We start from the raw sequence: 22,857 nt of genomic DNA, 5'->3' as shown, positions 1-22,857 counted from the left end.
TAAAACAATTTCTCAATTGATGTATGAAGAAACCAGTGCTAATCTGAGATCGGCAACTCTTGCAAGGTTAGAGAGTTTGTAACTTCAGGGTCAGGATGCAAATCCACGCTGTCAAAGTGTTACTCTTCCTGCCGTACCACCAAAAGTTCTGCAACTTGGTTATTACAATGCTTCAACTGAGCTGATGTAGGAGAGAACCCATGAATATACTGTGTAATCTAAGCTGGGTTATTACCCTCTTTATGAATAACAGCTCAGAGGGCTTGAGAGAAATTAGGCCATTTCGGTTCTAAATCCCCCTGTGCACTTTCTTTGTGCCTCTTTGTAACAGTTTTCTGTAAAGTGTCCCGTTGGGACCATTTGGAGTTGTTATTATTATTATTATTTTTATTTTCAGGCTCTACTGAACTGAGCATTTGATTTAGGGGAAATAACAGGTTTGAAAGAAAGACATCGGGAAACAAACATAACAGTTGCTTATTTGAGGACCCCTGATTGAGCTGAATTGAAAGCCCCTGTCTAGATCCTAAAAGCCGTAAATGTCAGTTGATTAGAACTGAATCATAACCACTTTGAAGCATGGATCACCAACAGACAGCCATTTCAGACTCATAACATCCCAAACGGCTCTCCATCCTGTCAACACTACTGAAGAGGAACATAATTCTTACAGTGGGAAGGAGCTTTCATTTTTAAGAGATACTACCCGGCGCTTGTAACTAACGGTCTTGGCAATTACACAGCAAAGAATCTCTCTAAAAAGCCGCCATGGAAATACCACATTGATCTCTTATCTGGGCAGAAACCTGAACACGGTTGCCTGGGCATGCTGGGAAGAGGCAGAATAAGTTTCTTTGTAAGAAAGAAATTGAAATTAGAAATTGGCTTCAGCTGAAATCGTTTTTTTTACGTAAGTTGTATAGAAATATCAGGCAAAGAAACTCACAGCCCTGTGAAATTCACACAAAATTAGTAACTTGAGTTCGTTGGAACATTACGGAGCTTTCTTCCAATATTCTCTAACCTCCTAATGGGCTGGGCTTACTCAAAATGCCATAAGAACAAATTTCAATTGTTACTTCCCTCATGGTTCACATATATATTATCCACTTCACATTCAAAATAGCTTCCCTTCCATTTATGATATACTCAACATTTTTATATGTAAAATCACGTGGTAGGAATTAATTGGACATTTTTAATCTGAATCCATTCAAACCATAGAGATCGGTCCATCAGTGCTCTGAACTCAAACTGAAGTAGGATGTAAGTAATACCTAGAGAAGGAAGACTTGGGTTTCGGAAGAAAAGAAAGACGGTCAAGCTGAGGGCAAAATCGAAGAAAATATTTTTGCAATGTTACCATGGGAAGAGGTTGAGGAAACTAAAGCCAGATACACCAGGGCCAAGGGACTGTCTTCAAGTGTTTGGGAGGGAAGAGACTGAGGTGGAGGATGGGGGTAGAGCACGTCACACGAGTTCTACAATCTTAACAGAACTAAGAGTTCTCCTGCTGTCTCATGGTGTGGAGTTACCCTGGGCAAGGATGAAAAAGATAGTCCATTGTATTAGTCTACAAATTCATTCTCAGTGCTTAGCCTGCATTCACATAAACACACACTCACCTTGGCCACTATCACTTATGGAAATAGAAAAAAACATTCTGCTCTGTAACTATGGAAAGGAGCTAGGTCTTAGCCATAGAAATCTGTTTAAACGATGTTTCAGTAAAAGACCAAGATCATGGCTCAAGACAGTGCTCTGTGTTCTCTTGTCTACTTGGGAAACCAATACATGTGGCAAGTGATAGCCACCAATCCCCATCTCCCCTTGCATCTCAAGAACCAGCCAGTTGCTTACCCACCGCCCGCCGTCTCACCCTTATGGCTTGCCAGCAACTAGAAGGACAATTTTATCACATACTTAGAATTGATACATGAATAGCATCCAGATGCCATTCTGAGAGGCAGTATTCCTGTTTCATGAAAACTATAAATCTGATTCTTAAAAAGAAAGTGATGGAGGTGCTGGTGTCAGGGACTAAATAAAGATCCATATGTTTTCTCACCAACAGAATCTCAGTTCCTAAACTTCCTTTTGTGGCTATGCTCCAGGGAAAAAAAGGTAGGATACTGAAAACTCTCTGTAGACATGTAATCTGGGGCCATAATATTGCTGGTAACAAATTCTCATTCTTTTAGTTAAGACAGATACATCTCTTACTGTTTAAGGGGAAAGTAATTGAGATTGTTACTTCTATTTTAGTTGAATCCACAAATGAAAAAGTGAACCTACGTGGTCAAATACTCAAATGTGTATATAATTTCTTGGTAGCCAGATCATGAATGATAAATATGCCTGAATTCTGTAGGGGGTTGTAAAACACCCCCAAGAGTACATTGAGATATGCCTCTTAATTGTAGTAAGCTAACAAAGTAGGTTAATAAAGTTCACTTCCATTCTGAAGCACCCAAGTGACAATGCATCTCTAGAAACACAATGGGAACAAGATGCTGAAATCAACATATATCAAAGAAGAGAGGTCAATACTAGATTTCATTCTGAATGGGAAAATAAATGATAATGCCAAATGTACACTAGTCTAACAGTAGACCAGAGGGCTCAAGGGAAAGCTGAAATGTGAAACTTTCACTTGAAATGAGCTTACCACGGCACAAATCATTTTCAACGGTTGAAGCTCTTAGGTTGGAGGTGGTAGCAGATTTTAGTTTTTGCCTTTATTTTTTGAATATCCTGTGCTTAACTACTTTCTGTTTTGGAGTATACCCTATTTATGTGTAAAGACAGGGCTTATGGAAGGCTTTATGGAAGATGAAGGGGTCAAATACTCCCTTATCAGTTCCAGGCAGTAAAGGCATAAGTGCGGGAACTAGAATCGGATGACTGGAAATCTCCTTCCTGGCACTGTGACATCCTATGAGGTCCCTCAAAGACATAGAACTGTTCGAATTCACTCCAGGTGATGGTGGTAGAGGCATGCCTCCAGCAGCAGGAATGGTATCCTGCAAATGAGGCTCGGGGTACTTCCTACTCTGTGGCAGTTAGAATTGCCAACAGGACCCTGTCCAGTCAACCAAGTGCCCCCCACCTTGTTCACTGATTCTCTGAGCCCCTAATAGCCTTTTGATTAGGATCAGCATTGATTTATGTTTTTTGCAGCCACAAATATCTTAACTGATGTTGACTTATCCCATGAAGTTGGAACTCATTTACATATGACCTTTCATTTGAAAGCACAATCACATCCATTACTACACTGAGCGCTGTGATGGGTGTCAGAAGACCTCCAGGATATCAGTAATTGATTATCAGAATGTCAAACAAAGCTTTTCATCTTTTTGAACCTTAGTTTTTCCACCTGAAAACCTGGTTATAAGGTTTAGCATGCATGATTTCTGAGATCTCTGAGTCTACAATCTTGTTTGATCCTCATAACTGTCTTTCATGTTGACAAGTCAATGGGCAGAAGTCACCCAATCCCTGTCTTGCATTTTTCCATCCATTCCATGCTTCTCAGAGGGGAGAGGATTAGAAATACTTCTGGTGCTCCTGGAACAACTGAGACAAAGGGTGAGGGCAAGAAATCATAAGGTGAAATTGACAACTAAGCTCTAGACCAGCAATAGTTCAATTTCTTAATATTTACTGCTAGGAACTGAATTGTGTTCCTCCCAAATTCATATGCTGAAGCCCTAACACCTGCCTCATCCCTCCTGCACTGGAGATAGGGCATTTAAAGAGGTGATTAAGGTTAAATGAAGTCAAGAGTAGAGCCCTGATCATATAGAACCTGTGCCCTTATTCAAAAAAAAAAAAAAAAAGAAGAAGAAATACCAGAAACTCTTTGCTCCTTCCCCATCATGTAGGGACACAGCAAGAAGGCTGTCATTTCCATCCAGGAAGAGAGTCTTCACAAGAAAGTGAACCCTGCTGGATCTTAATCTTGGACTTCCAGCCTCCAGAACTATGAGCAGGTAAATTTCTGTTAAGTCACCCAGACAGTGGTATTTTGTTATGGCAGCCTGAACAGACTACGACAATGCCCAAGACACTCTCTGAAAATATTAAGCAAACTTCAAATAATTCATTTGCTTTCCCCATTTCCCTGTGAGGTATTCTTGTCAGCATTATCCCAAAGTATTTATATAGTGTTCTGCATTTTGAAGTGCCCACGATCATTTATTAATGACTAGACAGGAATGCTACTGCCTTGCTGCTTCGGATATTACCTCCAAAAGTGAAATAAGGATGGAAATAAACTTGTGGCATTTGGAACAAGGATAAAAACAGAGAAACTGAGGATTTTCCTTGGGGAATGAGATGAAGGAATTCAATTGAAACGTTTGCAGCATCACTGCGCTATAAATGTGCAATGTGTTATGGAAACAGTTTTCTCAAATAGTTTTGTTCCCTAAAATGAGTTTTTAAAAAAGGATTGTTTTCTCCTGCCCTTTCTTTTACTTCGTGCCACTACAGAATAATTTCCTTAGCAAAGAAAATCTCAGAACATGATATGGAATTGAAACTGCATTTGACCTAGAGCCAAAAGTGTGCATTCTTCAAACTCACTAATAGCATAAGAAGAAAAAGAATAAAACAATCAGGTGCTATTTTTCACTCTTTCAAATGACTAAATTTTTAAAAGAACACAGAGTCCTTGCTGGTAAGGTTTTGGTGTCATTAGTGTGCTCTAAGACTGCAGATAGCACTGCAAATTTGCCTAAAGTTTTGGATCTGCCTAAGGCTGAGAACTTACTGTAAGTGACTTTCTTACGAGATCAACAGGACAAAGGAGAGCAGAAACATGAAGAAAGTTTTCCCAAGATCACACGGCAAGTTAAGTGACTCCTATATTCCTAGCACATAGCACAGGACCTGTCATATTGTGGGGCCCTTATCAGATATTTGTGAATGAGCAAACAAAGAAATTTAGATGTTAAAGCATTTTATCCCCCCTAGACATTTCTCCAGGGTAGTTAAAAGGAGGAAAATCGTATATGCCCAGTGAAATTCATTGGGGAGTTCACTATGACTATGGAGAGACAATGGAATAATTATAGTTTCTCTAAAATAGAAAAATGGTTTAACTAATTTTTTCTAGCAGTTTGATGAACCATCAGGCATATATTTCCTAAATATATATTTGTCAGGCCATGATTCTATATTTGAAAATCCAAACCCTATTTTAGTTGAAAGTTTTCAGGAGGCTTTTCTCTAATTAAGAGTAAATTAAAAAACCATAGCTTGGCTTCCTTTAACTGCTTTCTGAAATCCAGGGACTACAGACTTCACTGATACAGGAATGTTACAAGGTGGGGGAAATGTTTGACCTGGTATTCTGGAGTCAAGCAGAGGGCAGGCCATTCAGTACCTAACAGTTGAGTTTCTGCTTCCATGTTTGTTAAAATAAGATCTAACCTGGGCTACATATTATTTTTCTTGTTCCATGAACTGGACCTGGATGATGAATATCAAATGCAAATCATGTGCATTCATTTCATCTCAAGTCCAGTCAAGGATTTGAACCTTAGAAAGTACTCAGGCTGATTAACAGCTGAACCATGAAATGAGAGAACCTCAGGATCATGTGAGACCTACAGAGTCAGTCATTCCCAACCCCTGATCCAGTGCTCACATCCCATCATCACCACTGTCATCAGGCAAAAGAGATAACCATGCGGACAGACTTTGGGACAATCTACTTTCTCCTTTCAGTTGTGTTATTAATACCATACGATAGAAAAAAAGTCAGGGCACATTCTAATCTAGCACAATATCATGCAGAAGAAGTCCAATGCTCTGATAATGCAAAATTCAGGTGGCAGAGAAATACCAGACCAGTTAGAGCCTTGAGGTTTTATTATATTGGAAAATCTGCACTCCCTAAGGATTTGCAGGAAGGTTCATCTTCTTCTAGAATATGACATCAGAGTATAACTCAAGCTGGACCTTCACTTTAGATACCCTTCCAGGCTACAAACTTGCTCATGATTGAGGGTAATTACACACTGTTTTTGCATACATTTAATTAGTTTAATTCTATGCTTCTTGGTGCTGCCTCCAAAGAATACAAGGCCAGCAATTGCTCTAAAGGCACAGTAAAAATATAAACATCACTTATTTGGAATGAGCCACCCAGAATTAGTGCAAAGTCTGATTTTTTTCCTTTAAATAGGGAAGTATCTTCACTGTGTTTCTGGTTATAAAGGCAACTATTGCTCATTATAACAAGTGCTGGTAAAATCACTCCATTATTCTATTCCTAAAATATAATCAACATTAAACAATCTGGTATACATCCTTCCAAATATTTAATTGTTGCTTAATAACACATTCTTTCACACTCTCCATAGTTTATAACAAAAGTCTGCAAACTACAACCTGTGGGTCCACTGCCTGTTTCTGGAAATAAGAGTCATATTGGAATACCACAACACTCATTTGTTTATGTACTGCCTATGGCTGCTTTCACACTAACACAGCAGAGACCTGGAGTTGTGACAGAAATCATATGGCTTCAAAGCTGAAAATATTCACTGTTTTTTGTTTTGTTTTGTTTTTACAGGAGAAGTATGCCAACCCCTCCTGGATACCCTTTCCTTCCTGTCAATGTTATATCAGGAATATCCTGGGCTTCCCTGGTGGCGCAGTGGTTGAGAATCTGCCTGCCAACGCAGGGGACACGGGTTCGAGCCCTGGTCTGGGAAGATCCCACATGCCACGGAGCGACTAGGCCCGTGAGCCACAATTACTGAGCCTGCGCGTCTGGAGCCTGTGCTCCACAGCAAGAGAGGCCGCGATAGTGAGAGGCCCGCGCACCGCGATGAAGAGTGGCCCTCACTTGCCGCAACTAGAGAAAGCCCTCGCACAGAAACGAAGACCCAACACAGCCATAAATAAATAAACAAAATAAAAAATTAAAAAAAAAAAAAGAATATCCTTTTATGATAATTTTGTCTTATCTACCTCATTCTTTTGAAAAGATACACATTATTGAATTGTATAGAATTTTCGTAAATGAACTGATACCCTATTGATGGGCATTTAAATTATTTTTATGGGTTGGGTTTGTAAGTTTCAAGAAACAGGGATTCAATGAAACATCTGAAAGTGGTGCTTGGTAGAAATTTACAAGAAACTTGCCTTAGAAAACTATACTAAAATTTTTGTGGAACCGTTTGATAATGAGTTTTTCCTTGAGTGCTTGGAGATAGTTTAATACTGAATATCACTAAGTATTTTAAGTATTCTCCCAGCAATCCTGGCAGTAGGGAAAGGGCTTGTCAGGACACTGCATTACCACGTTATACTCTTACCAAGGAAATGGGTTGCGATGCAGTCTGAAATTCAGCCTTTTGAAAGCCCAGAAATTTTGCATTACCTAAATTCAAATAAACGGTTTTCTCTCTTATGCAGCACCATTGTAAGGAAAGCAGCCCATGTGACTCTCATCTTCGAAGCCTAAGCACTGTGTCCTCCATGTCAAAGTCCCAAGCTTTTTGTTGAGGTATTTGCTTCGATTAAAAAGGCTTCCTTTCCTCACTTTTCTAGCCTCAGTCCTAGGAGGCTAACCTGTAAGAAATCCATTTTGAATGTCCTACCAGCAAAGGCAACGTCTGTTTTACGTGAGGAGAAGGCTCAAGAACCAGGTAAATGCCAGTGATGTAATTTATTAGTTGCTCTAAGAAATTCAAAGTTTCAACTGTGAAAAAGGACCCTTCAACTTCTGGGAGATGCTTTGTCTGACTCTCTGGGTTTAAAAGGCGAAATGCCTTCTTAGTCTAAAATAAGGTGTTATGTTTGGTCTTCTTTGTGCTCTGCGTGTCTATTCAACGGCTAAGTTGAGGTGTCCCAGATGTGTAAGGCTATTTCCTTCTCATCTCTTGGGTTTTAGCTTAAATGTCACCCCTTCCAAGAAGCCTTCCTTGATTGTCCAATTTAAATAGAGGCCTCCCCTGAACCTTTATTCTCCATCTCAGCACCTGTTGGTTTTACTTACATCATTTATCACAATGTGCAATTATTTATTTCCTCATTCACATGTTTTTCTATCTATCGCATGAACTTCATGAGAGCAAGAATCAGGCCTGTCTGGTCTATTCTAGCTTCCCCTATGATTTGCATCACCTGACATATAACAGGTGATTACTAAATATGCTACAGTAAGAAATACTAGGATGTGGAATTTCTCTGTATGGCCATTAAGTTCATCAACTCTGGAGACAGACTGCCCACATTTGAACACTGGCACCTCTGTTGATAACATGAGGCTTCAGTCGAAAGTAACTTCCCATCCCTGTGCCTCCTCATTAGCAAAAGGAAAACTAATAACAGAACTTAATCCATAGGATTCTTTGGAGTCTGAATTAGTTAAGTAGGCATAAAGAATGTCCTGAAAAAATATCTATCCTTTGTTGCTATTTCTATAATTGTGTTATTTTCCAATTTATAAACATGAGTAGAAAAAAAGAACTATTATATTCTTTGTATGCACATAGAACTACAGTTTTTGGAAGCTCTTTTATACATGAAGACTAATTGTATGCTTAAGAAATTCTTATAAGTGTGGTCTAAGGTGATCATTTCGAGTGGAAATGATGAGGAAGCTAAAGGCCATCACACTGTCTCACCCAGGTGGGATGTGGCCAAGTTGGGTGCTACCCTGACCTCTATCCAGACCACCATTTCAACATTCTGTTTCCCTAAGTCACTTTAAAAGAGCGAACATAAAACACAAAGGTGAAGCAAACATTCTACCAAGGGCCACCTGCGAATGCATGACTAAAAAGTATTAGCCAAATTCCAAACTGCCGTATTGAATTCTCCTCTCTAGGGAACTTAGAAATTGATCAGTTCTTGAAAATTCAAAGTAAAGGGAAAAGGGTAATTTTCAGACTTTTTTTGCTGGCTGTCAGGTCAGAAACAACAAAAACAGCCTTAACTCACAATTTTATCACGTTTTCCTTCTGTGAAGCAAGAATAGCAAAATAATCAACTTCAAAAAAACAACTTTACAACCAGCCCGAGCGTGGATGAGAAGTTTTTTGCAAAGTTTGTGGCATATACATCAAAAATTTCGGCAGTGTTCTCTTTGGGAGGCATCCAAACACCTCTGAAACTGAAGAATAGCAGTAGTAAATGTCTACTCTGTCCCAGGAGCTGTGCTAGGCCTCTTCATACACTCTCTCTCATCTCGCAACAGTCCTGGTAGGCACATACTGTCACCCCTGCTTTATGGATTGAGAAACAAAGATTCAGAGAGGTTAGCTGACCCTCCACAGGTCTCAACGAACGCACACAACAGGCTGAGCCGGGATCTGAGCCCAGACCTGCCTGGCCCCAAAGCACCTTGTTCCTTCCACTGAACAGAACTGTCCCTGCTTCATTTCTCAACACACCTTGGGTTAATAATGTGAACCAGAACTTGACAAACTTGAGCCTACTTTCAACTACCAGCACTTCATCTGATCCCCACCTGCACTCACCCCAGAAGGGCTGCCTGCCTGTTTTTGCAGTTTACAAAGAGAGTGGGGAAGGGAATGACTCGTGAGCTCATTTCTGCAAAGCAGATGGAACCTCCTGGAGAAAAAGGTTCTGTGTGGGAGCCAAGAAATAAATGGGGCAACCTAAGAATCTGATGGTGCATAAGACGCAAATTCCATGAAAATCAATCTAGAAAATCACCAGTAAGAGTTTATTAAGCTTTTAGCGTGTAGCTGCTCAACATCCAGTTAAGCATGACAGAAGAAACACAGGCAACAAAGAAAAAGTCATCAAGAACGTAAATAAATAAATAAACACGCACGCGCACGCACACACACAAAGAATACCATTTTAAAACAACACAAGGACTGTAAAATCATTTGCTAACATGATGGTGTTTATACACTAAACGTGTCAGAGTTCCAATTGCAGACCGGCATAGTAAGGTCTAGATTAGTAGCAATCTTAAAATCCCTCTTATGTTTTCATTTCAGGAAGTCAGACTGGATCTGGTCCTGGGAGAACAAGAGGGTTTGGTCAAGAAGGAGGAAGAGGGTATTGGGATTCCAGAAAGGAAGAGTTGGAAAAAATTGCAGGACAGAGGCTGGGAAAAAATGAGGTCCCTTCCATGGGTCAAGCAGTTTACATAAGGAGATAACTAGAAAGTAAGACAGCGATGGCAGCTGGAAGGGCAGGCTGAGGCTGGCCTGTGGATGAGCTTGACTGTCCATCAAGACGTTCAGGATTTCATTCTCTGGGTTAAAGACAGCGGGGGTCGGGGGATGATATAATATCAACTATTATCATTTACTGAGCATGAACTCTGCACTAGGTACTAAGCTATGGGCTGGATATTTTTCATTCCTTCAACAGCCCTGCATGGTATCTATGACTATTGTGATCTTTCAGTTGAGGCAATTGAACCTCAGAGAGGTTTGGAAGCCAGACCAAAGTTACCTAGCTAATTAGTAGCAGAATAAGGATTCAAGCTAAGGGCTGACAACTCCAAAGCCTATAGTCTTCCAAAACCTTCACAACTGCACAGTATTCAAACTGATCTAGTATTTGTGCCTGGAATCTACAGAGTACCACATGGGGGGAAGCTGGAGGAAGGCATAATAATAGAATTAAAAATGGGATGACTGCCTCTTATTCCAGTAAACAAACAAACAAAACAAAACAAAACAAAAAACACAACCTATCTGGGGTCTGGAGTGGTATGGAGCAGTTAACAGCTAACATGTATGGGCTACTTAGTACATGAATAGATAGGACTATTATTTCATTTAATCTTCACAATAACCCTCGGAAGTAAAACATTATTATTAGTATTATTGTGAATTATTCCTATTACAGATGAGGAAACCAAAGCTTAGACAAATTAAGTAGTTTGTCAAAGGCCACAAAACTATTGAGAGGCTGGGCATAAAGTCAACACAACGAAACTGTTTGCAGAATGGGAGGTGTGGGGGTAGGAGGAGGCAAGGAAAACTCAGCACATGAGGACTCAGCAGGGCCTGGTGGCTGGTTGGGCGTAAGTACATAAAAGCTATGCGTGACTCAAAGTTTATGCGATGCCCTGAAGCTTGGGAGACCAGAAGAAGTGTGTTATCTTTAATAAAAACAGGGAGGAGACACCCAACTGGACAGGACAGAACAACACTGAGTAGTTTCAAAACAAGAATTTGCCCACTGCAGGGTAAAATATTACAGTGACATCAAAGGCAAGGAAAAATGAACAACAGCTATTGGATTTAGGTATTAGGTCATAGGTCATCCAAAGACAGAGGAAGGAAGAATGGCATCTGTAATGGGTTAAGGGGTGGATGAATAGGTGATGAGGCAGTGGAGACAGAGAAAAAGGGTTTTCTCTTGCAATGTAGTCAAAGTGAGAAAGTAATCATGGCTTTAGGACTCAGAGAGTCAAGGAAAGTTCATTTCTTTCTACAGGATAAAGGAATATTAAGTATGTTTTTAGGTATTTTTTTTATTTTGGCAATGTGTCATGTTTGTCTTCCTACTGCCAAGAGAATACAAACTCCATTCGTTGGGGAGAAACTCTGCGATGGCAGAGACCAGAGATGTAAGCAACAGAGAGGCCCTGTTACCTACGGGTGTGGACGTGGGGACTTAGAGAAGCACAGCAACTCACCTAAAATCACCTTCTGCAAGCAGCAAACCTGACCCTGGGGCTCTCAATGTTCACTGTACGTCTTCCCTAGACAGAGTGGTCTTACCCTTGGAAAAGAGGGACACAGCTTCCTTTGCCATGGAAGAGAATGACTAAAGACAGAGAGATGCTTTGAGGACACAAAGAGGCGGTGATGACAGAAAGAAGGGGAACAAAGAGGAAGCTGGCACAGGACCAGGGGTGCTGAGCAAACGAAAACCAACATGACTCCTGCTCAGGAAACTGATGAGGTAAAACGAAGCTTCCAGGGTTGCTTTGGTTGTAAGTCTTGTAGTGCAAGTCTGGAGCGTGCCGGGGTGGCTGCATTGTTTTGTTTTTACTGGCTGCCTCTTACCTCTTGGGAAATGCTTAAATCATCGAGAAACCTTCATACTTAAAGATGAAAGGATAAAAAGGTTAAGGGGCCAGTGATGAACTTTTATTAGTCCGTGGTAGGATTTTATAACCTCAAAACACATATTCAGTGCTGATATAAAGTAAGTATTACCTTGTACAGCCTCTCTTTCCCTACATCACCATCCCTGAGGTGGACATTTATACTCCACTCTCTGCTTCAAGGGAAAGATCTTTCTTTTCCACGTGTGTTATATATGATGCCGTAAGATGGTAAGTTTGTGAAAATGAGATTTGGGAGTGGACTATCTTAAAACCATTCCTCTAAATGCTCCACAATGGCATAGAATAGACTTCATCCAATATTTACAAAATAAGTGCAATTAAACATCAATGATACAATAAAACCCCTGTGTGACTGAGAAAGAAACAGACTTATTCTCCTCCCTCCTTTATTTCCCCCACTCTGTGGGAACTCTGTTGGATTTTTTTCCTTGCAATTCTCCTTTCCCCTTCAACGAAACAAAAGCTGAATTCAAGGCCCTCCTAATGAGGCCAGTACTGGCCTTACCATAGAAAAGTTAATTCAGAGTAGATTAGAATTTCTCTTAGATGTTTCTTTCCTTCCATCCCCGTTTCCTTTTGCTATTATTTTAATTGCTCATTTTTTAAGCTCAGGTGTGTCCAACAGGAACTGAGGCACTGAGACACTGAGAATATACATTAAGATAAAGAGAACAAGATCCCCGCCTCACTGAGGTTCACAGACCAACGACAGAGACAGATTTGAACAAATAGTACCAGGAAGAAATGAGATCTTTCCCGGAGCTAACGCAGAAGGAGCTGTGGGGTGCCAGGCAGCAACACAGCATGGAGGTCAAGGGAAGGACCTTGACATTATGAGCACAGGCTCTGGATGAAAACAGCCCCAGGCTTAATTAAGCCCTGGCTTAGGAGCTATAAAAACTTGGGCAGGTAATGTAACCTCCTTAGGTTGTGGCTTCATCTTTTGTAAAAATATGGATAACGTCTGCCTCATCGGGCTGCCGAGAGCATTATGGGAGATAACTCGTGTAAAGTGCTCAGTACAGGGAAAACCCTCAGTAAACGTCTGTGAAAAAGTCCATGGCTCAGGGGAGTCTGCGTGGAAGTGATACCGGACTGGAGGCTTGAAGGATAAATGGAGAAATCATTGGATGAACGGGACTGGGGAAGAGGCAGTAGGAAAGTTCACTTCAGAACAGGCAACCACGGGGCACAGGTGAGCTGCCAGCAGGTGAGTAAAAGTGAATCAGAAGCTGCATAGGGGCAGCAGCGGGGATGAGGCTGGAAGGGACCGGGAGCCTCATGTGCCCTGACATGCTGGATGCTTCCCTGAGGTTGAGAAGCCACTGAATGGTGTCTGTGCTACCGGCCCAGGAATTATAACAGGACGCCTCCAGAAAGGACACCACCACTGACAACCCTCTTCCCTGCTTTCTCCAAGGTCTCTGGCTCTTGAGTTATTTCTTGCCTTACACAGAATTCCTAACAAGCTGACCATGGGCTGGACACATTACAGTCATTCAATCTTTAATGCCATGGACCAGCTACTGCTCAAATTATTTCTCTCTCTGAAAGAGGGATGTATGCCCAGCGGTCCTTTTTTTTTTTTCTTTAGCAAAAATGGGGCCAAATATAGCAGGTGATGTCTAAACACAGGAGTGGATAAAGAATCAAAAGGTGAGTTGATTGGCTTTATTTAGTAGTACGTTTTGGTCCCTGACTTGTAAAAGCAATCAATCTAAACTTATATGGGAGCATCCCCTGTGTATCAGGCACAATGGGAGTCTCAGCAGGGGACACAGGAGCCAGACATCATGGTCCTGTCCGCAGGCCTCTAGCTGAGGAGGCAAGACAAAAAGTGGGGAACTATACACAGGATTCAAAACTACCTGGACAAGAAAATAAAAGTTATTACTCAGGCACAGATGTTAAGAACTCACTGTTGAAAGGAAGGAGATTTCTCAGGGGGGAAGAAGGAGATCTCTCAGGGGACGGAAATACCTAGAAACCCTTGGGAAGAAGTTGATTTGCAGTAAGTTTTGGAGAAGGGAAACATTTAATGACAAGGGGAGAAACGACATTTTCAATGTGTGATTTCTAGACTTGGTGATTTCATTGTTGACTAAAATTTCCAAACAAACCATATAAGGCAGGTGAGAGTTGCAAGGATTTGTAAACTTTGTATTTCTCCAAAGTAAGACCATTTCATTAAACATAGAAAAACCTCCTTTCTACTAGCACCAGTTTCAAAAAAAGCAAGAATATTCTAATATACACAATGAAAGGAAAGCAAGCCCAGAATAAAAGTCAAATAGTCATTTTCTATTGCTGTGTAGTGGATTACTACCATGAGTTTGTGGCTTAAATCAACACCTATTTATTATCTCATGGTTTCTGGAGGTCAGAAGTCCAGGCACAGAATTGGATTTGCTTTCCAGGATCTCAGAAGGCTTACATCAAAGTTTCAACTGGGCTGTGTCCTTTTCTGGACCTCAGATCATTTTCAAGTTCAGGTGGCTGGGGGGAGAATTCAGCATTTTGCAGCTGTAGAACTGAGGCTTCCGTTCTCTTTCTGGCTGACTGCTGGGGCGCTGCTCATAGGTCCTAGAAGCTACTCAGTTCTTTGCTATGTGGTCCCCTCCATCTCCTCTTATGCACTTTCAATTTCTGACTTCCTCAGTCTTTGATCTCTGTACTTGAATGTAAAGGGCTCATGTGATACAGGCCCAACCAGATAATCTCCCTTTTGATTTACTCAGAGCCAATTGGTTAGTAACTTGGATTACATCTGCAAAATCCCTTAGGTCATGTAACATAACGTAACATAACACAGTCATAGGGGTGATACCTCATCATATTTACAAGTTCCTCTCTCACTGAAATGGAGGAAATTATATAAGGTGTGAATATCAGAGGGTGAGGAACTTGGGGGGAAACGGGTTTCTACTTCTAAGAAAGGAAGCAACAATTTTATATCAAGATATTACAAAAGTTAGCTTTACAAAGTCTTAAACAGAGGAAGGTTTTATATTGTTGTGTAAAACCTATTTTTACATAAGTAAAAGAAAAACATGTACAAATCTAAAAAAAGAGGAGATATATGTATAGCTTTGCTCTACAGTAGAAACTAACACAACATTGTAAAGCAACTATACTCTAATAAAAATTAATGAAAAAATAAACAGCTCATACAACTCAACATCATAAAAACAAACAACCTGGTTAAAAAATGGGCAGAAGAACTGAATAGACATTTTTCCAAAGAGGAAATGCCGATGGCCAACAGGCACATGAAAAGATGCTCAACATCACTAGTCAGCAGGGAAATGTAAATCAAAACCACAATGAGATACCACCTCACACCAGTCAGAATGGCTATCTTCAGAAAGAACACAAATAACAAATGTTCGTGAGGATGTGAAAAAAAGGGAGCCCTCCCTCCTACACTGTTGGTGGGAATGTACATTGGTGCAGCCACTGTGGAAAAGAGTATGGAGGGCTCTCAAAAACTAAAAATAGAACTACCATATGACCTAGCAATTCCCCTTCTGGGTATATGTCCGAGAAAACCAAAAGCACTAATTTGAAAAGATACATGCACCCCAAAGTTCATAGCAGCATTATTTACAACTGCCAAGATATGGAAGCAACCTAAGTGTTCATCAACAGATGAATGGACAAAGATGTGAGATATATATATATATATATACACACACACACACACACACACACACAATGGAACACTACTCAACCATAAAAAAGAACAAAATTTTGCCACCTGTAGCAACATGGATGGACTTGGAGGGCATTATGCTAAGTGAAATAAGTCAGACAGGAAAAGACAAATACTATTTGATATTACTTATATGTGAAATCTAAAAAATACAACAAACTACTGAATATAACAGAAAAGAAACTGACTCACAGATACAGAGAACAAACTACTGGTTACCAGTGATGGTGGGGAGGGGCAATATAGGGGTGGTGGTGTGGGGAGCAGAAACTACTGGGTATAAGATAGGCTCAGGGATGTATTGCGCAACACGGGGAATATAGCCAATATTTTGTGATAACTGTAAATGGAAAGTGACCTTTAATAAATAAATAAATAAATAAATTCTGCCAACAACAATGTGGAAAAAAGCCTGGAGTGGATATTTCCCCAGTTGATCCTTCAGATGAGACCCCAGCCCTGGCAGATACATAGTTGCACTTTTGTGAGACACCATGAAGCAGAGGACCCATGTAAGCCACAATAACTGTTAAATAATAAATGTGTGTTTTAAGTCAAAAAAATATAATTTATTTCAAATTAAAAAAAATAATATATATATATATACAATCTACCACTGCCTTCTGAGGGAGGCTGCAGATGGAAGAGCCCTTTGTGGGGCAAGCTGGGGTGATCATGCTGTTCTGTATGATTTGGGGAGTGGGAGGAGGGGAAATTTGAGATGAAAGAGGGGAAATGCAGGAGGGAAAAAAATAGAAAAGAGATCCTGGATGTACTAGGGGAGAAAGGCAGAGGAGGGGGGGACAGTCCGCAATGTGATTTGACTTAGGAGGGAAGACATAGCTGATGAAAATGTCAAGGTCTTTGCTACAGGAGATGCTCTTGCTCTGGCTTCCCCTATGAAATCTTCAGTAGAATCTACATTCCTCTCTAAGGCTCTCCATGTGTCTGGAATTTCCTTGACAAATGCAAAGAAGTGCTAAGTTCTGCATCAAAGTTGGTGTGGGTCAAACACACAAGTGCAGATGAAGACAGCAACACTGCACACACTTACACACAGGTAAGCTGAAGGCAATGGAAGCAACATTCTTAATACAATTTGAGCTCAATTTTGAATATTCGGAGAAAATGAGAGATGGCAGGAAATCTTAAGCCCTTCCCCTCTAAGTACTTTTCCATCTTCACCCCAAGGATCTGGAAGAACAAACCCTTCAAAGAACAGAAGTTTAAGTGCAAAGACTACAGGTGAACATGGAGAACTAGATCAGTCTCTATGAAGCAGCAACGGATTCATCTGAGAGCGATGACCGTGGGGATCGCAGTTCTAGATGTGGACACAAAGACAGGGGAGCAAGAGAGCCAAGGTCTCTTGCAGCCGAGTGAACATCCGACAGAGGGCTTTGCAAACGTCCCTTAGTCTATCGTTATGTATTCCTTACCACTAGCTCTGAAGGGAGGTCATTACAACCATCTCAGTGAGTCGGAAAATACAGGGAATTGTGGAGGTTAAATGACCTGCCTGGGGCTGCCGTGCAATATGGAGCAAAGTTGAGATTAGAACTTCCCAGTGCCTATGCCCCGGGCCTTTGCGAAATCTTAACAGAGATCAAGTTCTCAAAAACCAGCAGCTTTCTCTCTGGGGCATGGCAACAGGACTATGGAAAATTGTACCAGGGCTGGAGGAACTGTGATTCGGTGGGATGCATTAGAGGCCGCCTGATCCCACGCTTGAAACCTTGTCTCAGTTTCTTATTCTGATAGCTGAAATGCAGTGCCCTGGCTTTTCTTCACCAGAGACAATGGATGGAAAAATGAACAGGGGAAAGTGTGGGGTGGGAGCATATTTCTTCAATGAATTAAATACAGAATTACCATGTGATCCAGCAATTCCACAACCAGGGATATACCGAAAAGAATGGAAAGCAGGAACTCAGACATTTGTACACAAATACCCATAGCAAATTATGGCCAATAGCCAAAAGGTGGAGATGACTCGAGTGTCCATTGATGGATGAATGGATAAATGAACACAGTCTATGCACACAATGGAATATTACTCAGCCTTAAAAAAGGAATGGAATGCCAGCATATGCTATCACATGGATGAACCTTGAAGACATTATGCTAAGTGAAATAAGCCAGTCACAAAAGGGGAAATACTGTATTATTTCACTTACATGAGGTTCCTAGAGTAGTCAAATTTATAGGGATAGAAAGCAGCATGGTGGTTGCCAGGGGCTGGGGTTGGGGGTGGGGAAGGGGATATAGGGAGTTATTGTTTAATGGGTACAGAATTTCAGTTTAAATTGATGAAAAAGTTCGGGAGATGGATGGTGATGACGGGTGCACAATGACAATGTGAATTACTTAATGCCACTGAATCGTGCACTGGGAAATGGTTAAGATGGTAAATTCTATGTTATGTGTATTTTATCACAATTTTTTAAAAGGGGGAAAAGAAGACCGTCACTACTGATTTCCTATGTATAATATAATCTCCACTAGACTGTAGGGCCTAAGAAGGCAGAGATCACGTTTTGCTTATTATCATGTCACCAGTGCATAGTGAACAGCGTTACGCATAGTCGGTTCTAGATAAATATTTGTTAAGTAAGTAAACCAACCCTGGTGCACTACCGTGGAGTGATACCACCCATGGCTCCTTCTGTCACAGTGCTGTGCTTTCAGACATTTGAGTCACTGTCTCTTAGCCTGATTTAGAGATGCCCTCTCTAGACTAGGCAGCTCTCTGCAGCTGCGCTAACAAGGGCCCAGCCCAGCTTCCCCACCTTTCAGTCCTATCAACCCATAAAAGAACATGATTGGATAGGACAGACTCTAAATTATTGAATGAATACAGAATAGGTCATCGATACTAAGAACTACTTATCGCAATAGTATAGAATAGAGCACTTTTAATTATTCAAAAAATTTAAAGATATGCAGTGGATTCCAGTCCTGCCTGGTCATTAGCATCAAGCAGGGAGTTTGTTAAAAATATATATTCTCTGGTATCACCCTCCTGACACATGATTTAGTTAGTCTAGGATGGGCCCTGGGAATCTGGATTTTTAAAAAATTTATTCTATTGAAGTACAGTTAATTAACAATGTTGTGTTAATTTCTGGTGTCCACCAAAGTGATTCAGTGATATATATATCACTGAATCACTTTGGTGGACACCAGAAATTAACACAACATTGTAAATTAACTGTACTTCAATGGAATAAATTTATATAAATATAAATATATATATAAATAAAATATATAAATATAATAAAATAAAAATATTTATTTTATAAATAAAAATATTGTATAAAAATACATTTTATAAAAAATATTTTATATAAAAATATTTATTTTAAATATATTTATTTTAAATATTTATTTATTTATTATTTATTTAAATATTTATTTTAAATATTTTTTTAAAAAATATTTATTTTATAAATAAAAAAAAAATATATATATATATCCTTTTCCATATTCTTTTCCATTATAGTTTATCACAGGATATGGAATACAGTTCCCTGTGCTAAACAGTAGGACTTTTTAAATCCATTCTGTATATAATAGTTTGCATCTGCTAATCCCAAACTCCCAATCCATCCCTCCCCCACCAGGAATCTGGATTTTTGTCTGCCGGTTTGCTTAAGCGGCTGTACAAATCAGTTGAAAAACCTCTGCCCTAATTACTTGATGCGTATGTCTTGCTTCCCAAATGATAAACTCCACGAGGGCAAGAGATAGGCCTTACATATTCTGTATACCACCTATAGCATCTAGGAGATGAGTAAGCGCTGAGCTGACTGATTAATCTCCCTGTAAACATGAAAACAGCACACAGTGCTGCTCTCCCCCGCAGCCACTTCCGCCATCCCACCACCTCAAAACCCACAGACCCAAACACAGCTCTTCATTCTAATGCAGCAAAATATATGAATATAAATACTTATAAATATGTTGCCTTTTAGAGCAATATTAGCAAGGGCTGATTATCCCTTTACGTCCACATCTGTTCTTTCAGATACTTGGAATTCAGCAGGCTTATGAATAACACATTTCAAATCACAGGAGAGTCCAAGAGGCAAAAAGCTGTAAGTTGCCAGGGCCAAGCAGTGTGTGTTTAAACTAGAACAGCCACAGAGACAAAGCATCAGAGTTGCTTTAAACAATAATAATGCCAAGGATTTGAGTTATAAAACAGTACTTTTCCAGGCAATATAGGTTGTGCTCAAGCCCATTTTACTAAAATAAATTTATTTTATGTATTTATTTATTTTTGGCTGCGTTGGGTCTTTGTTGCTGTGTGCGGGCTTTCTCTAGTTGAAGCGAGCAGGGGCTACTCTTTGTTGCGGTGCGCGGGCTTCTCATTGCGGTGGTTTCTCTTGTTGCAGATCACGGGCTCTAGGGCACGCGGGCTTCAGTAGTTGTGGTGTGTGGGCTCAGTAGTTGTGGCTCGTGGGCTCTGGAGCACAGGCTCAGTAGTTGTGGCGCACGGGCTTTGTTGCTCCACGGCATGTGGGATCTTCCAGGACCAGAGCTTGAACCCGTGTCCCCTGCATTAGCAGGCAGATTCTTAACCACTGTGCCACCAGGAAGTCTCTCAAGCCCATTTTATAACTAGAAGGAATAGGTACTATTTTTTGATATTTCCTCCCCCAAATTTTGATATCCCGCCCTTATTATTTCAGAATGACGTCTAAATTTTACCAGCAGCAACACATCATTTGTGCTTCAAATAGATCTCTGCCCAGATGTCCCTTTTACAATGTGAGTACGTTAATTTATAATTCATTGACACTTGAGTGTGAATTACGTCAGCATAACTTAAAGTCAGACAGAACTCTAGGTTTAAGATGACATTTAGTTAAACACTTCTGGGAAATGGTGAAAACAGTATCTTTTCTCCGAGAGTCAAAAACACATCTCTACAATGGTTCTCAAAGTGTAGTCACTGGACCAGTCACATTGGCATCACTTGGGAACTTGTTAAAAATGCAAATTCTCAGGCCTACTAAGCAGAAGCTCGGCGTGGAGTCCGGTGATCTGTGTCGTAACAGTCCTCCAGGTGAGGCTGACGCTCACGAGAGTTTGAGAACCACTGTATTAGAAGGCCTGCAGTAATGAAACATGCTTATTTAAAGCCGTATTAGCCAAACACAACTGCCCCCAGACCCCTTTTCCATGTAACACCTATCAACTCCCATGAAATCCATAGTTGATGAGATACACATCAGAACTAACCTAAATGGGAAGAGAATCTGAAAAAGAATAGATATATGTATATGTATAACTGAATCACTTTGCTGTACACCCGAAACTAACACAACATTGTAAATCAACTATACTCCAATATAAAAAAAAATTGCCACACCAGATTCTGAAAAATCAAAATATATTAACCGCACAATTGGCAACATACAATGACAGGAACAACTATTTATTGCATGATACTATGTGCTAGACCCCAAGAATACCATGGCAGATCTGACAGAAATAATCCCTTCCTCCTCAGGATGTACTGTCTAGTACGGAAGACAGATCAACAATGAACACGTGGGGAAAGCTATGTATGAATTCTGCACACTGTGTAAGAACATGTGAGGGCAAATGAACAGGGACAACGGACAACTCAACATGACTTGGGTCATTAATTTGCTTGGCAAGCTATTCTCATCCTCCTCTTGTCTTCACTGCCTTGGCCAAGGGGACTAAAGCACCTGCCCCAAGTAGATATTAACTGACTACTTCACTCAGATACACTTTCAGGAAGTCCCAAGATACAAGGGCTTTAGAAAGGTCATGGTCATCAATGAAGCTGGCGCTACAGTCTGAATGTTTGGGTCTCCAAAATCCATATGTTGAAGTCCTAACCTCCTAATCCATACGGTATTAGTAGGTGGGGCCTTTGAGAAGCGCTGGTCATGAGGTGCTTCAGTCTCTTATGAATGAGACTACGGTCTTACAAAAGAGACTCTGCAGATATCCCTTGCCCCTTCCACCATGGAAGGACACGGTGAGAGAAGCTGGCTGTCTGCATTCTGGAAGAGTGCTTTCACCAGATACTAAATCTGCTGGTACCATGATCCTGGACTTCCCAGCCTCCAAAACCGTGAGAAATAAATTTCTGCCATTTATAAGTTACCCATGCTGTGGTATTTTGTTATAGCAGCCCAAACAGACTAAGACAGCTGGCCAGTGGAGCTGCCATACACCTGCTCACAAAAGGCTTGTTTCCTCTTCGGTTGCTGTTACCCACTGGATCTTCTGAACCTCCGAAGCCAGGCTTCTGGTGCCATGGGCCTGCTGCTTGGAATGTAGCTAAGGTTTGGGGAACTGGTGAAAGAGAATGATATTGCTGCTGCAAAGACAACAAGAGCCTGGGTTTGCACCTTGAGAAATCTATAGCCAAGTAACATTGCCAAGTACAGTGAGCTCCTTTAAAACAGGGGATTTTGTCAGTTGTGTTCACTGACATATTCCCAGGCTCTAGAACAGTGCCTGCCTGACACAGAGTAGGTGTCAACCAAATAATTGTCTTTTGTGGTTCAGCAAACCCTCTGTGTCAATCTTGTGCTGACCCGTGTAGTAGTAAGAGGAGGCTAATTGTTAAAACAGTGTCAAAATATATAAAAGCTCAAAGACAACAGAGGAGAGCTATCCAATAGACCTTTCCACAATAATGGAAATGTTCTTTACCTGTGTTGTCCGACATGACAGCCACTAGTCACATGTAGCTACTGAGGACTTGAAATGTGGCTAGTGTGACTGTTGATCAGATGTTCAGGCTGTTGGTGCTGAAACATTCCCTGAGACAGGACTTCTTGTTCTAAACAGGTTCCCAAACTGACCTGGAGGGAGGCCTGCTCTGTCTCAACACATCCTTCACTCCAGTTTTTCAATTTCTCTTTTCCTTCAAATCAAACTTATCTGCATTTTCTCTTACAGCCTGGCTGGATGATGATATTAATCCAATTAACACTTGCATGTGAATAAGAACACCCACAATCCTACCACTTGATAATGTCAAGTCTCCCAGATGTCACAG

General features: G+C 40.7%; 1 protein-coding gene and 1 long non-coding RNA gene across 2 annotated transcripts in view; one reads left to right on the top strand and one right to left on the bottom strand.

Moving 5' to 3' along the window:
• The window catches only part of SGCD (sarcoglycan delta), a 413,743-nt gene that overhangs the window by 309,582 nt on the left and 81,304 nt on the right, over positions 1–22,857 (bottom strand). The window lies entirely within an intron of this gene.
• Positions 13,139–21,928, top strand: LOC103007788 (uncharacterized). The gene is made up of 3 exons (XR_449591.1): positions 13,139–13,304; positions 20,501–20,579; positions 21,325–21,928. It is a non-coding gene; the product is annotated as an uncharacterized LOC103007788 (long non-coding RNA).

Source organism: Balaenoptera acutorostrata, chromosome 2 (assembly GCF_949987535.1).
Source record: "Balaenoptera acutorostrata chromosome 2, mBalAcu1.1, whole genome shotgun sequence".
Taxonomy (NCBI): Eukaryota; Metazoa; Chordata; class Mammalia; order Artiodactyla; family Balaenopteridae; genus Balaenoptera; species Balaenoptera acutorostrata.
The sequence above is the reverse complement of the archived record's forward strand: the minus strand, read 5'-3'. Positions and strand labels throughout refer to the sequence as shown.